This window comes from Zonotrichia albicollis, chromosome 31 (genome assembly GCF_047830755.1).
Source record: "Zonotrichia albicollis isolate bZonAlb1 chromosome 31, bZonAlb1.hap1, whole genome shotgun sequence".
NCBI classification, from domain to species: domain Eukaryota; kingdom Metazoa; phylum Chordata; class Aves; order Passeriformes; family Passerellidae; genus Zonotrichia; species Zonotrichia albicollis.
The window spans coordinates 1,426,174-1,436,075 of NC_133849.1; the positions used below are offsets into that span (position 1 = coordinate 1,426,174).

Consider the following 9,902-nt stretch of genomic DNA (forward strand, 5'->3'; position numbering starts at 1 on the left):
AGAAGCATATTCATGTGGCCCAAGTCGTACGAGTTTTCGCCACATCACAGACGTGCATGGTACTAAGTCTGGGTTCCTAGTTGTTACATCATCTGAGAAGATAATCTCTGCCACGGCCATTTCTCTCAGGCGTTGGATCCCTTGCTCTATTGTCTTCCACTGAGTCTGCTGCATATAGAGATCATCTGCACACAGGTATCTTTCTGCTACACTTCTTAGGACCCGTTCCCAGAGGCTGTGAGAGTTAGCCCCACTCATCATTCCTTGGTCTATGGCAGGATCCTGTGACAGGGATCCCAAATGCCTGGCTTCAGTGCCATCCAAAAGTGTAGCCTCGCCTGCAGCATCCCAGAGACGGACCAGCCAACTAATTATGGATTCATCAGACCTTCGAGTGTAATCCTTCCGTAGGCCACGAAGGTCCTTCAGGGAAAAGGACTCAATATTGGCATCTGATCTTGCACCTGCTGCTTTGACTCCTGACTTTACGTCAGGAGGCACTGAGGTTCCTTCTCCTTCATCATCATCATCATCATCATCGTCCACTGGTTGACTGGTCTTGTCTGTGCATTTCCCACTTCTAGTGCTGGTAGCAACAGCCATGGGTTTAGATGCCAGGCTTTGAGCCTGGAGTGTTAGCTACAGCCTGAGTCACCGGGACAGCTGCTGATTTATCTCCCTGCCCCCCTGCCTCTGTCTGCTGCCCTAGAGTATCTAGCAGTGTGCGATAAGCATATGCCAGGGCCCAGCTCACTGCAATGACCTTCCTCTCCTTAGGCTCATCCTGGTACTTCTCTTTCAGATATTTGCCCACCTCAACTGGGTTCTGAATTTGTTCATGGGGAAAATCCCACACTATAGGGTCAGAGAATTCCTTCAGGATTTGGCCCATATCCTCCCATTTCCCACACCACTTAGGATTTTCCACACCAGGGTTTACTCCTGAGTCAGGGGTCTCATCAGCCCGTCTAGAAATCTCAGCCCTCATCCTAGAGAAGCAGCAGGCTGTATAGAGGAAGGTTACCAGATTGAATACCAGAAAGATGGTTTCTTCAACATTGAGGGGGAACTGAACATCCTTCACTAGTAATGCAACTGATTCATAGGAGAAGGAGGAAAGCAGAGGCTGAAAAACCTCATTCCCTCCTGCTCCTCCTGCAACAAACTGGATGCATAACCATAGCCATGAACCATTCATACCTGGAGCAGACCCCAGCATGTTTATAAACTCCTTGCAAATCATTGCCACCAAACCCAGCAGGATAGCTATTCTGGTCACTGCCCCTCTGATGTAAAAACTACATATTAGGGACAATACTAAAGCTATTTCTGGATAAGAAAATAAACCTGGGGACCATAGAGGTATTAAAATCTCAAAAAACCCTAGGGAGCAGAAATGCATGCAAATCTTCACCCCAATCGACATTATGAATTCAAAAAGCATGGCTATTAGCTGATTTAAATGAACACAGAGGAATAGCAATGAAAATGCAGTCAAAACAGGGGTTTTCCACTCTCTCAAGCCCCCAGGATGGGTGCCAATATTTTGTCCTGGTTTAGGGCAAATTTGGTAGAGAATCTCCAAAGGGGGCCCCTCCAGAAACACAAACAGTCCCTCCCCCCAACTGGTTCGGGAAGAATTCCTCAGAGAGAAGTGGAAAGAACCTGTTCATTTAACAGGCACAGCATCCCCAGCACAGAGAATGAACAATACCGGATGACACCGCTCTGAAAAAGGTGACAAAATCCGAAAGTCTCTTTTGGGGATTGTTGCTCTGTTCTCAGTCCCTCCGACTCTGGGGCAGCTGCTGCAGCCACAAGGTGCAAACTATCGGTGTTCCCAGGTCCCAGTCCGGAGCAGGTTCGAGATGGTCGAAGAAAAAGGAGAGGAGAAACAGTCCAGAAAGGAATTTGGACTGTTTAGCTAGAACTAGCTAATAAGCAGAGGCCAAAGCAGAGCAGAAGCGAGAGCAGAAAAGAGAGCAAGCAAAGCAGCAAGCTGAAAGCAAGAAGTGAAAACAGCCCTATGTACTGCCCGTCTCTGTGTCCCTGATAAGGGGAACCCAAACAAAACTTCCACTCTTCAGAGCCGGTCTTAAAGGCACAGAACAGATGAATGGGGATACAAGCATCATAACGTCACCCCAGGACATTCCACCCCTTATCCCCATATCATCAACATACTACAACACATCATGCATTATTCATACAAAATTTCCATCTGTTCCCCCAAAATTTACAAGCAATACCCATCATGCCTTCATCACATCCCCTCACTGGACCACTGAATCCAGGCCCTATATTACAGAGCTGTAGGATTCCACCCTTTTCACTTTAGTCAATTAAAACTCCATCTATCACTATCATCATGACATCACCCCAGAACACAGGTGCAGGACTTGGAATTAGCTACGGCCTTGTACTTTTGCAATCTCTAGTCAGGTAAAATCTCAACATTTCCCCCATTTTCTTTTGGAACACGCAAAGTTCTATGGGCTAACTGCATCACTCTCTTTGCAATACAAGAATAGGCAATTCCAACAACTATTACATTACAAGCAGTATTCTCAGCTAGCAAGGTTTCTCTCTTACAAGGGATCTAAGCCAGGGAAACAAACCGAAAACACTATCACTATTTATAGAATATGCCATATGACAGATACAAAAAGGATTCTATGCTGCTACAAAGCTCAAATAAAACTCAGGTGTCCTAATACAACCTACAAAAAATAAGCTAAAGGAGCAACATGTGCGCTGGTTTCATCAGCGTCGATTGTCTGGTAAGTTTGCTTTCCATTCTCAAACAGCAGATATACTTCAAAGAGGAATGGCTCTACTCACAAATGCCTCTGATTGTCTTTTCTAACTAGAGTTTCTCTGATGTTCACGACAACACCCTGCACACAAGTCATAAAATAAACGTCTAGCATAAATCTATCTAATATCACTTAAACAAAATGACACTTAAACTTAAAACACTTAAAATATTTAAACTTAACAGAACTTAACATCACTTAAACTTATCTTTACTTAAACTTAACAGAAATTAAACTCAACAGAACTTTAACTTAGCAGAACTTAAGTTTAACAGACCTTAACCGTAACAAAACATAACCTTAAGAGAACTCAACCGTCATTAAATTCTACATAACATACACCTAATATAATTTAAAGTAACAGAATCTAACTTCACCTAAACTTAATAACACTTGAACTTAACAGCAATGAAACTTAAAAATACTACTTAACTTTAACAGTATTTAACACTTAATGACAATTAATAGACAATTTAACTTAAACTATTTAGCAACGGATAGAACTTACTATAGAAATAGAATGGAATATGGAATTTATTATAACTTATTTACAGACCTAACTCTAAAATACTAAGCTAAAACAACTTCTTTCACGTGTTTGCTACAGCATTTTTACACTTGAATGCACTTAATCATAAGGAGTTTGTTCAAGGTATACTTGTGGAAAATTTCTTTTGAATTCAGTGCTTGCTGTGATGCGGTGGGTTAATGTAGCTGCTGCTGGACGCAGCGCAGAACTTTGGCCCCCCCCACCGCGCTGCGCCCTCTTTGCGCTGTCGCCGCTGCCGCTTCAGGCTGCAAGCAGGGCACGGCAGGCCCCGCTCGGGCTCCGTGGCTGTTCATATTATTGCTTGCCGAGTACCAGCCAGCCGCACCGAGTTTTGTGCACCGGAGACACTGCCCCGGCGGCGCCGGCTGAGCCGTGCAGCTATGCTTGCAGTCTGTTAAGGTACAGTCTATTTAGGTTGCCAAGTCGAAACTAAGGCCCCGGCCGGCCGCGGGGCGGAGGGAGAAGCGCTTGCGCTGGAAAAGCGTTTTGGTCCTGCGCCGCTTGTGTCGGAGCAGGGCAACACCCCCGCGCTGGGCTTCCTGTTTCGGGAGACTCGCCGGCAGGCTGAATCACAGTGTGCGCCGGACCCAGCGCAGCATCTGTAGCGGCGTGGGTCGCTCTCCCAGTGGCGGGGCTCCGCTCCCCCCGCCGCTGCCGCCCGTGCCCGCTGCCGCTCGGAGCCGCTGCTGCCACCTCAGGCGAGCCACCTGCCGCGGCTGCTCCCCATGGTGCAGCGCCCATGCCGAGTTCGGAGTGGCACAGCCCCGCAGGCGCCCCGAGCCGTGGCTGCTGCCACCATCACAGCAGGGTCGCTTTCCAGGGAAGAGGGAAGGGGCCAGATCCAGCTCCATGGGTCACTCAGGCGATGATTCCTGCCAGGATGAGAGAGAGTCATGGTGTCACCCTGTCCCTGTCCCCATTCCACAGGATGGACATGGTTGGAGCCCATGGAGAGCAGTCCCTGCTCCAGAATCCCACACGATCCCACCCCAATTCATGGCCATGGTTGTTTCAGCAACTGCTGCAATCCTGCTCCATCCGTCCCACCCCATTCCACCCCATCCATCCTGCCCCAATCCTTTTCTGGAACCCCAACCTGATCCTGTTCCATTCCATCACACCTGATTCTTGTCTGGAATCTGGCCCTGATCCCACTCCATCCCTCCCACACCAATCCTGCTCCATCCATCCCTCCTGATCCCACTCCAGAATCCAGCCCCAATCCCACCTGATCGCACTCTAGACCTCTACCCTGATCCAGAATCCCTTCCCGATGCCAGTCTGTCCATCTTGCCTCAATCTCCTTCTGGAGTCCCACCCTCATCCCATGCTGTACCTGCAGTGGAGCCGTTCATTCCCATGTCTTTTCCTGCAGAAAGAGAAGATCCATGAGATTCTAGCACAGATCACACAGTGGGATTAACCCCAGGATCCATCCTGAGATCCGCACAGAGGGGATCCAGAGCTGGATCCACCACTGGAACTCACCGGCTGCCGGGTTGTATCCATTCCTGTCCCTCCTCCCTGTGGAAACAAAGTGGGATCAGCGTCAGTGGCACAGGATTCCCAGAACGGTGCCGGGTGGATCCATGTCCCTTCCCAACCCCCATCCTGTGTGTTACCGGATTGGAGCTTCCAGACGCCGAATCCGATGAGGACGATGAGGATGAGGATGGCAGCGATGACGGACACAGCGACCACCACGGGGAGATTCCCGCCAGATGTTCGCTCTGGGAAACGCGGGATAGTGAGGAGGGTGAGGGGAATCCCCATTTGGGAATTCCAAATTCCCAATCCCCACATTCCCAGCCTCACCCCAAGCGAAGATCCCAGGCTCCGGCATTCCGGGATGCTCCACCCTGCACCGGTACTGCTCCCGCTCCTCCGGCAGCGCCTCGATCCTGGCCCAGGTGTAGAAGGTGCCGTCGCTGTTGGGAACGATCCCGCCCCACTCTGTCTCCTGATCCAAGGTTTCACCCCCCTTCATCCAGCTGACTGCGATGGTGTTGGGGTAGAATCCGTACGCGTGGCAGGACAGGATCAGCGTCCCGTGTTCCTTTCTTCCGGACACGTGGACATCAGGGGGCTCTGGAATGGGATAATAGTGGAATTCACCATTGGGGTGAACTCTACTCGTGGAATTCCACTGGAATGGGATAAGAGTGAGATCTGACCATGAAATTTGATGGGAATGTGATGGTGGCGAGATCTACCCATGGAATTCCCACAGTAATGACCATGTTCCCAAGTCCTCCATTCCCAAATTCCAAATCCCCACAGGAATTCTGCTCCCACCTTTGCGCTCCAGCTCCTTCTGCCCATATGCAACGTATTTCTGGAGCCATTTTGGGCATTCGTGCTTCAGGTAATTCATCCAACCCTCAGCCACGGTCCCTTCCTGTTCCCAGCGCCTCCTGGTGATCTCAGCAGCGCTGTCGGCGCCACGAATCTCCCGGATTCCAAGTCAAAGGAGATGAAATCCCGCCCATCGTAGTCATTCTGGTAGGACCCACGGACGCTCCCATCGGACAGGAGTTCACAGCCGGAAAGCCACTGTACAGTGTGGAGACCTGGGGGGATTGTACCCACAGAGACCCATGGAATTGTGTCCCAGCCCCACAGAGCCCCATTCCATCTGTACTGAGTGCCAGAGTCTGATGGAGACCCACAGATCCTCATCCCAGCCCCTTGGAGCCCCATGGATCCACATGCCAACCCCATTGATCCCAACCCAACAGATCCCATCCCATCCCCACAGATCCCATCCCAGCTCCATGAATCTAATTCCAGCCCCATGGATCCATATCGCAAACTGTGGATCACAAACTATCCCATCCCAGTCTAATGGATCCCCGTTTTCAGCTCCTTGGAGCCCTGTGAATCCACGTCCCAGTCCTATGGATCCTCATCCCAGCCCTACAGTTCCCATTCCAGTCCCACAGATCCCATCCCAGCCCCACTGATCCATATCCCAACCCGTGGATCACAAAATATCCAATCCCAACCTAATGGATCCCCATTTTCAGCCCCTTGGAGTCCTATGAGTCCACATCTGAGACCTGTAGATCCCATCCCAGCCCCATGGATCCTCATCCCAGCCCTACAGTTCCCTTTCCAGCCCCACGGATCCCAACCCAAGCACAGAAATCCCAACCCAGGCCCATGGATCCATATCCCAACCCGTTGATCACAAGATATCCCATCCCAACCTAATGGATCCCCATTTTCAGCCACCTGGAGCCCTATGAATCCACATCCAAGACCTATAAATTCCATCTCAGCCCCACAGATCCCCCACACACCCCCGCTCTGGTTGTATCGCTCCTGCTGTATCTCCAGGTGCTGGACAGCGATGTGCTGGTTCCCCTCATTGATCTGGGTCTGCTTCTCCCAATATTCTGGCTCGACTCCGTCCTTCATCCTCTGTGTCAGCGGCTCTGCCCAGCCCCGCTCGCTGTCGTAACGCACGAAGGGGATCCCATCCAGGTACCCCATGGACATGTACTGGGGGATCCCCGGGCTGGGCTCTGACACTGCCACTTTCAGGTAATGCAGTGAGTGGAGAACTGGGGGGACACGGAGATTTGGAGGGGTTGAGGGGATCATGGAACAATGAAAGGGGAACTGGGAGAGCTGGGAAGGGGTTTGGGGATCCTGGGGCCAAGGAAAGGGTGTGCAGGGTGGGAGAGGTGGGATGGACAGGAAAGGGCTTGCAGGGGGTCCTGGTGTCCAGGAATGGGGGCTCGGGGGGTTCCAGGGTTATGGAAGGGGAGGGGGGGAGTCAGGGACTGGGAGAGTGGGATGGGGGTTCCAGGGGATCCCTGTGCCCAGGAAAGGGGTCCAGGGGTCCCCAGTGCTGAGGAAAGGGATCATAAGGTGCAGGGACCTGGGAATGGGAGGCTCAGGGGTCATTGGTGCAGAGCAAAAGAGGAGCTGGGGGCTAAAAAAAGCAGGAATGGGTGTCCAGGGTGTCTCAGAGACAAAGAAAAGAGGGGTCTGTGGAAGGTGGGATGGATAGGAAAGGGGGTGCAGGGGGATTGGATAAGGGGGGTGCAGGGGGGTCCCAGTGCCCAGAACTCAAAATTCAGGGGGTCCTGGGGCCCAGAATCCCCCCAGGTACCCTCCCAGACATCCTGAGAACCCCCTGCAGGGGGATGAGGGCAATGGGGGGTGCAGGGGGTCCCTGTGCCCAGGAAAGGGGGTGCACGGGCAGATCCCCGGTGTTGAGGAAGGTGATGGGTGGGGGCTGGGGAAGGCAGGAGGGGGGTCCAGGGGGTGCCGGGGTCAAGGAAAAGCGGGGGCTGGGGTGTCTGGGAGGGGGAGGGCTGGGAAAGGGGGTGCGGGGGGGGCATTGGGGCTGGATAAGGGGGTGCAGGGGGATCCCCGTGATAGATAAGCGGGTGCAGGGTGGGATCCTGTGCCTGAGAATGGAGGGTTTGGGAGGGTTCCTGTCCCGGATAGGGGGGTGCACGGGGGTCTGGGTGCAACGGAATGCGGGCTCAGGGGGTCCCAGTGCTGCATGAGGGGATGCACTCGGGTCCCAGTGCCCAGGAAATGGGGTTCAGGGGGGTTCACTTCCCGGATTCCGGGGTTCAAGGGGTCCTGCTGCCTGAAAATTGAGGTTCAGGGGGTCCCGGTGCGGGATAAGTGGATGCAGAGGGTCCGCGTGCCCAGAAATCGGGGTTCAGGGCAGTTTCCGTGCCTGAGATATTGGATTCAGGGGCTTCCAGGCTCCAGATAACACGGTGAAGGAGTTTTCAGGGCTGGGGAAAGGGGTACAGGGGAGTCCCGATGCCCCAAAATCAACGTTCGAAGGGATCTCTGTGCCCGGGAAGGGGGGTTCGCCCGGAAATGGAAGTTCGGGGGTCCCCGTGCCCAGGAATTGCGGGTCAGGGGGGTCCCGGTACAGGGGCCGTCCCCGGTGCCCGGGCGGGTCCCGGAGCCGCAGCTTGGGAGAGGCGAAAGTGACCGGGGCAGCGCGGGGCGGGGGAGGGGACAGAGCAAACCCTGGGAATTACCCTGAAACCCCCGGGACCTGCCCGGATCCCCCGCAGGCCGCGCAGGGGGTGGAGAACTGGGGGGACGCAGAGACTGGGGGGTCTGGGGGCGTCCAAGGGTCGGGAAGCGGAGCCGGGAGAGCCGGGAAGGGTCCAAGGTTCAAGGAAGGGACTGGGAGAGGCGGGATGGGGGATCCAGGGGGTCCCTGTGCCCACCAAACGGGGGTCCAGGGGTCCCCGGTGTTGAGGGCAGTGGGGTCTGGGAGCTGGGAAAGGCAGGAATGGGGGTTCAGGGGTCCCTGAGTCACGGGAAGGGGGGTCTGGGAGAGGCGGGTGGATCCCGGGAATGCAGTTTGGGAGTGTCATGATCTGTCCTTACGAACGGGTTTTGTGATGGTTCATGGATTTGATCCCAGGGTGCAAAAGACCTGACACGGTACAAGGGGGTTTGCAGCGATAATCAAAACAAATGCACCTTTATTGAAATAACCACAGCAAAAACGCATTGGGGAAAAATCAGGGAAAAAAGGGAAAAGAGGGAGGAAGAACAATGGGTATACAGCTACCAAACGTTGAACTGTGAAATCCCTCCATGTCCAGCTGATGGAGTTCACCAGTTCTCTCCATGTCCGGGGAGATCTCAGAGGCCCAGTTCATCTGGACCCCAATTATACTCTTTTTTGATGGGAGAAGGGGGGGATGGATTTTGCAACCGAATCAAAGTTAGTTTACTGTATCTTCGGGGGGAAAGAATGGTGTTTGGAAAGGGGTACGCACAGTCCATGTTTGGCAGTAGGCGAGAGCCATTGTTTTTGTGGTTGACTGCCTGCACTTGCAACATCCATCTTGCTTTGGGCAGCTTTCCTTCTCCCCCCCATAGACCTCCCCTGATTTGGGGGTTTCAGTCCCAGTCTCTGGAAGAAGGTGAGAGGGGCCTTCTCACATAGGGATTTCGTGCCTCGGTCTCTTGATGAAGAGGCTTCTTACATCTCAGTTTGTCTGTCATGGTTGTTACAAATGAGTGAGAGGGGTCTTCTTTGGGGGGGACCACCCTAAAGCCTAGGAGAAGTTCAGCCAGGCTGAGAGGTGGGGAGAATTCCAGAGCTATTGTGCAAAAGGGCAAAATGCCCTTTGAGCTCAGTGTAGCATATAGCAAATGCACCTGTGAAAACAATAATTTAGCAATGCTCTCAGGTCTCAGGCATATGACTTTCCCCTAAAGGATCAGAAACTTCAGACAGGAAGGGTCTGTTTTTCAGTGACCCCCCCCAATGACGATCATGAGGCAGATGAGGGATATTTCAGACAGACTCTCAAACGACCCCGTGACTCACTATTGTCTTGAGGGATCTTCATCCGCAGGGCTCTGGAGTGTCGTTGATGAGTCTGCAGAACTCACCGTATGTTGGTAGTATAACCTGGAAAAATAGGGATAGTATGATAGAGAGAGGAAAGAGAGAGAGAGAGAGAGAGAGAGAAGAAGGAGGAAAAGAAAGGATAGGAAAAAGAGGGGGAAAAGGGAGACTATAAACAAATATA

The 9,902-nt window shown here is 52.6% G+C and overlaps 1 pseudogene; it reads right to left on the reverse strand.

The window, feature by feature from the left end:
- Positions 1-4,096: 4,096 nt before the first annotated feature.
- Positions 4,097-9,902, reverse strand: part of LOC141725842 (class I histocompatibility antigen, F10 alpha chain-like) — a 259,037-nt pseudogene continuing 253,231 nt past the window's right edge.